Source organism: Triticum aestivum, chromosome 1B, assembly GCF_018294505.1.
Source record: "Triticum aestivum cultivar Chinese Spring chromosome 1B, IWGSC CS RefSeq v2.1, whole genome shotgun sequence".
Taxonomy (NCBI): Eukaryota; Viridiplantae; Streptophyta; class Magnoliopsida; order Poales; family Poaceae; genus Triticum; species Triticum aestivum.
The window spans coordinates 463,996,154-464,003,180 of NC_057795.1; the positions used below are offsets into that span (position 1 = coordinate 463,996,154).

Below are 7,027 nucleotides of genomic sequence, written 5' to 3' on the forward strand. Positions count from 1 at the left end.
TTATTTTTTTCAAAAATCATTTCTAGGTACAAAAGTATCTATTTAATTAGAGAAACACCAAAAAATGTTGATTTGGGGAGTTTTCACTTTCATTGCACAAAAGAGCCATTTTCCATTTTTCGAGTGCCCGAAATGAGGTTTTTTGTGAAGAACCTACCAAATAATTATTGCAAAATTGGACCAAATCAATTTTCTAAAATACTAGGTCATATTTAATGCATAATTGACCAAATGGTTGGGTGTCAAAAGTTTGATCCACCTCTGGTGAAAAAGACAAATTTCCGCCGTTTCAGCTGGAAGCGGGTCAAATTTGAACTGCAGCTACCTCATAGTTTGCTCTTTATTTTTTCCAAAAATCATTTGTAGGTACCTAAGTATCTATTTAATCAGAGAAACACCAAAAAAATTACAAGATTTAGCCACTAGCTAGGAACGGTCATTCCCGCCGTTTTGACCGCATTTGAAATGGGCATAAAACATTCAAAAAAATCAAAAAATTGGAAAAATTTCGCATTGTGTCTTTATATATGACCAAGTTTCCAGGAAAAATGATAAACTTGTAATACAGAAATTATTTTAAAAAAGTGTTCTCAGAAATGAGCTATCATGCGTGAAGATTCATGGCTTTCAAGCCAAATGATCAATCTTATGGCCACATTCATGGCATAGTTTGTTCAAATGATCTCATATCGTGCAAAAGGGTGCATATTGGAATGGCAAACAATGTTGATTTGGGGAGTTTTCACTTTCATTGCACAAAAGAGCCATTTTCCATTTTTCGAGTGCCCGAAATGAGGTTTTTTTGTGAAGAACCTACCAAATAATTATTGCAAAATTGGACCAAATTATTTTTCTAAAATACTAGGCCATATTTAATGTACAATTGACCAAATGGTTGGGTGTAAAAAGTTTTGATCCACCCTTGATGAAAAAGACAAATTTCCGCCGATTCAGTTGGAAGCGGGTCAAATTTGAACTGCAGCTCCCTCATAGTTTGCTCTTTACTTTTTCAAAAAATCATTTCTAGGTACATAAGTATCTATTTAATCAGAGAAACACCAAAAAAATTACAAGATTCAGCCACTAGCTAGGAACGGTCATTCCCGCCGTTTTGACCGCATTTTGAAATGGGCATAAAAAATTAAAAAAATCAAAAAATTGGAAAACCTTCGCATTGTGTCATTATATATGACCAAGTTTCCAGGAAAAATGATAAACTTGTAATGCGGCAATTTTTTTTAAAAAGTGTTCTCAGAAACGAGCTATCACGTGTGGAGATCAATAGCTTTCAAGCCAAATGATCAATCTTATAGCCACATTCATGGCATAGTTTGTTCAAATGATCTCATATTGTGCACAAGGGTGCATATTGGAATGACAAACAATGTTGCCTAAGGAAGTTTTCATTTTCTTTGGACGAAAAAACCATTTTCCATTTTTCGAGTGCCCAAAAGGAGGTTTTTTTGTGAAGGACCTCCAAAATAATTGTTGCAAAATTGGACCAAATCATTTTTATAAAATACTAGGACATATTTAATGCACAATTGACAAAATGGTTGAGTGTAAAAAGTTTTGATCCACCTCTCGTGAAAAAGACAAATTTCCGCCGATTCAGTTGGAAGCGGGTCAAATTTAAACTGCAGCTGCCTCATAGTTTGCTATTTATTTTTTCCAAAAATCATTTCTAGTTACATAAGTACCTATTTAATCATAAATACATGGTTTGGTGGCAATTCATCGAGGTCTGGACGGCGGCCGAGGGCTCCAACTCTAGAGCGCGTAAACTCGCATGCCCGCCGCGTGGTCATCGCGTGACCGTGGCATTGCCATGTGTTCTGGGCGGCCTAGGCATGTCTAGTGGGTTGGGCACTCCCCAGGTAGGTGCTAGGAAGAAAATTACAACATAAGATTCTCACGAGGAGACCGGTCGATGCTCAAACATGAATTAGCAGCCAAGTGTTTGATTAGCGGTACGGGAAATGTACATGGCTTATGGGCGTGAGTTTTGGATGAGGATGATCAGTTACTAAGAAGACCGTCTTCACAAATTTTCAGCTCAAAAGGAGGAGCCTAGATGGTACTTGCTTTGCAAACTACCACACTGGACATAAATACGAATGTTGAAGCTCGGCTCAAAATAATGAATGTATTGAGCTGGCATTTGGTGGAGGACAATTATTTGGGCATAGGAAAGCACTGTAGAAAATGGATACTATTTGGACATGCCAAAGTGGTACTTCCTTCACAAACTGTTATTCTGAACAAAATAGGAAAATTAATATTTTTGAATTATTTTTGAACTAGGCAAGGAATGTTTTTACATATTTGACGAAGATATGACCCAAAGAATTTATGAGATTTTTTTGGGAATTTTGGGAATGACAGAAATATAGGTTGCTTCACAACCTAGGGCAAAAACTGCCGCATGGACATGACACATAGGCAAAACTGATGAGGTGGTGCCTAGTCATAGCAACCCACCACAATTTACAAGGCTATGACCATCTATATTGGTCATTAACAACTAGAAGTAAGGCAGCGGACTAGCGCTATTTGCTTTATGACCTTTTTGTGTAAGGAAATTACGACCTTTCTGACCAAAATGGTCGCAATGGTTTAGGGTTTGGAGCACCCCGAACAGCTTTTGACCAATTGGTCTGAAATGGTCATAGATCTATGACCAATTCTTCCAGGGTCACTGACAGAAGGTCACTAGTTGACATATTTCTTGTAGTGAGAGTACACCCTCTGCAGAGATTAAATCTATTCGAATAGCCGTGTCCATGGTTAAGGACTATAGTCTGGGATGGGTCAAGTGTCGGTCTTAGTGTCGGTCTTCGGAGGAGAGACTGCTAAACTAGAACATGGATCATGACTTGTGACTTATGATGATTGAGATTATTATTGTTATGGACTAACCCTTTATATTATTTGAAATATTGAGTATCCCTGGGACGGTTCTACCTCCTGGATATTCACTGTGATTATTCTCTTATAAGCCCTTTATGTGGTGTCGCTCAGACGCCCGACTATGGCCTGCTTGTCATTTAAATTACTTATAAGCCCTTTATGTGGTGTCGCACAAACGCCCGACTGTGGCATGTTTGTTATTGATTTACTTTATAAGCCCTTTATGTGGTGTCGCACAGACGCCCGATTGTGGAATGTTTGTTATTTATTTACTTTATAAGCCCTTTATGTGGTGTCGCTTAGACGCCTGACTGAGGCATGCTTTATATCATTATCCTTTCGAGGCGTCGCTTCAGACACCCGATCGGTGCATTTTATTTCTACTCCATTATTGCATATTCATGTTATATGTAAATACCTTCGTGCATGCATCAAGGATTTTATTTTGTGACTGACATTGTGATCATAGAATATTTTAGAGCATCATTATCATTTGTATATTATACCCGTGTTCATAATGTTTGTGAGTACATTCAAAGTACTCACTGGCTTGTCCCTGGCTATTGTCTTGGCCAGATTTCTTGCTTGGAGAGGAGCGTTGCGATGACAGCCCAAGAACCTAAGCAATGGTGATAGCAGCCTCGCGAAGATAGGAGTTATCCAGGTCAGCTGTTCCTGTGGGAAAATGGAGTTCCATAGACGCAGATGAACCACAAACCGCTTCCGCCATCAGCCACTAGAAATCAATTGTTGTACTCATAGGCCAGAATGGTCTTGTACCACATATTATGTATTTTGCTTGGAGTTTCTGTATCCAGTTGGTGTCTCGCCAGCTAACAGTAATCCTGGGGCTGGTGAGCACAAGGGCCATTTTCTGGGAAATTAATATCCCAAAAATCCGGTCCTGACATCACGCCGGTTCAAAATCCTTGGTTGCTAAAGCTTTTCGTCATAGTTTCTATTGGTTGACAGCTCATGCTGATGCTGAGGACTTGGTCAGACGGTGTGACGACTGTCAAAAATTCTCAAGACAAGCTCATGTGCCAGCTCAGGAGCTACGGATGATTCCTATCACCTGGCCGTTTGCAACTTGGGGGCTTGACATGGTAGGGCCTTTCAAGCGATCAAAAGATAAGAAGACCCACCTGTTGGTGGCGGTTAACAAGTTCACTAAATGGGTTGAAGCGGAGCCAGTGAGCAAGTGTGATGCAGCCACGGCAGTTCAGTTCATCAAAAAGGTGATCTTCCGTTTCAGTTTTCCACATAGCATTATCACAGATAATGGCACGAACCTATCTAAAGGCGAGATGGAGGAGTTTTGCCAACGAGAACACATCCGGCTTGATGTAGCATCTGTGGCGCATCCCCAATCCAATGGTCAAGCTGAACAAGCTAACCAGGGAATTCTAAAGGGTATAAAGCCCCGGCTTATGGTCCCTTTGAAGCGGACGCCGGGTTGCTGGGTGGAAGAACTACCATCTATGTTATGGAGCATAAACACCACCCCAAACCGGTCTACAAGTTATACGCCTTTCTTCATGGTTTACGGAGCAGAGGCGGTACTCCCCAGTGATATTCGTCATGACTCGCCTCAAGTTGCCAATTATGTTGAAGCGGACAACAAGCAAGCACGTCAAGAAGCACTGGACCTGTTAGATGAGAAGCGAGATATGGCTTTGGCTCGTTCGGCGGTTTACCAGCAAGACCTGCGGCGTTATCATAGCCGCCGGGTTAAGACAAGAACCTTTCAAGAAGGCGACTTAGTGCTCCGGCTCATCCAGGATCAGACCAATATGCACAAGTTATCCCCACCTTGGGAAGGACCCTTTATGGTCAGCAAGAATCTGCACAATGGATCATACTACCTCATTGACGTTCGAGAAGACTCACGCACTTCTGAGGAGGAGACCCGGCAGCCGTGGAACATAGCTCTCCTTCGGCCTTACTACACTTGAGTTATAGGCTCTTCCTGTGTACATATTATGATAATGTATATATTATGATCAATAGAATAAACCGGCATCCTTGCTACAAGCAGGGCCTCTTTCGTTCTTCCAATGTTTTTTGGTTACAAGGGGGCTTCTGCTTCCAGAGCGATGACCTGTTTTGTCCATTAAACCGGCTATTGTGCCATCATACAGCTTGGGAGCTTCACACCCAAGGGGCCAAAGAGAGATCTGTTGCTATAAGCACGACTCAAACATAGGCACCCATTGTGCACAGCTCACAAAGTTACTTGGGGGCTCTCTATGTAAAGTAACAAAGAGTTTGAAAGGACCCTTTTAACCGGGTATCGACCCACGGCTTGGAAGCCTGGTGTATTCACCTAAAACCCCGGGTTAAGCTGCCTTCATCAAGTAAGCCACTCCTATCCAGGTAATCCTGGCATGACCCGTCGAACGTTTGACAGTTACTCTCATTGAGACCCTGAAGTTGTCAAAGTTAAAACGACGATTGGTTAGTTGGAGGCCCATCTTAAAAGGCTTTGTCAAATGGTTTAACTCAGCGGCCTGGCAGCCCACGAAAAGCCTCGAATTTGGGCCTGGCAGCCCTCGAAAAGCCTCGACTACAAGTTTTTATTTGCTTTGTTTTTTGCAAGTTTTATCCTTATTCGGTCACCTTTTAAGGTAAACCGGCATCTCTTGATCCGGCCAGGCTATATGTCTTCATCTCAACCCGGTGTTTTTTAACCCGGTATGGCTTATAGTTATCATCTGTTCAAGCATATAATCAATGGTGAACCGACATCTTTCAATCCGGTCTGGCTTTGACTACCTGTCGCCAGTATGATCATCCGGTGTTCATCACAACCCGGTTTACTTCTTACAATATCAACATTACATGATGAAAGTTGGGTATTCACCCTTACTACAAATAAGTTGGTAAACCAACAGCATAATTTCATATCACAGGTATGATTTATTTTTTGCTATTTTTACAACCTTGGTTACCTACCAGGTTATGTATTGGGCATTATGACCGTCCAGCGGTAAACCGCCCGGACAGATTTTTTGTTATGCAGTTATAAGGACAGCATAATGTTATAATGGTACATAAGCAAGTATTGCAATTATCATGGCGGATCAAACAAAGTCATATCTCAGTGCACGATGGCAGCAGATCAAAGTATTTCAAACTAGCCTATTACAAGGTGCTTTAAAGCCCAAAATAAGGAATTGTTCTTTCCAAAGAACAAAGTTTATGAAACATCAACCCGATTGCCGGATCAAGATTCATCACCATGTTGACGTGAAGTTGATGGATCATCTGGCGTCGGTTCAGCCTCCTCCTCTCCATCCAGTTGCTGGAAGTCAACGGTGGTCCATTCAATCCAGGTTATAGCTTGAAAGACATCTTCTTCACTTATAAGTTCGGACGGATCAACGTCAGGGGCGTAAGTGTGCTTACGGAATGGCGGGATAAGATTTTGCACTTCCTTCACAGCAGTATCAATTCGTTGGTTGTTCGCATCATAAAAGGACCGGTGAACAGTCAAGTTAGCTTCTTCCGCCAATTGACTCACCAGGGGACGCATCTCCTTTGTCAGAACTTTGAGGGCTTCATTGTCAAACTCTGCCCCGTTTTCTTGCTCACTAGGAAAGCCCTTGGCAATATCAACTGGATCCAGGTCAGCTATCCATGCTTTGGCTCGAGTAAGTGCCAACAGAGCGCCAACCCTGGCAGCGGATCGCTTCATCTCTTCTATCTACGCTGGCATCATGGATAACCTTGCTAGAGTGTTCTTGATCAATGTTGGGGTCGGTTTCCGCATAGATGACCCGTTGGGCACCAGTATACAGTTGCTCTATCAACGTATAGGCTGCCTTCAGCTTCATCCGCATGTCAGAGCCCAAATGAGCAACACGGCCACCTACAACGGTTTAAGATTTTGATGTTAAACCGGCAAATTTCATAGATGGTTATTCAAGAAATTATGATAGCAGTATTTACCAAATATCACAGAGGTCATGGCATTTACTTGGCGCTTCAACCCAGTTAGTTCTTCCGCCACCGGTTTAAGAGCTGACTCGGCATCCTCATCTCGCTTCAATAATGATGTCTTCTCTGTTTCCCAGCTGGCACACTCATTCTTGAACCCTTCTTTAAGTTGTTCCAT

The 7,027-nt window shown here is 42.0% G+C and overlaps 1 pseudogene; it reads right to left on the reverse strand.

Annotated features, from left to right (window-relative positions):
* The window catches only part of LOC123078963 (cyclin-A3-1-like), a 31,055-nt pseudogene extending 24,028 nt beyond the window's left edge, over positions 1-7,027 (reverse strand).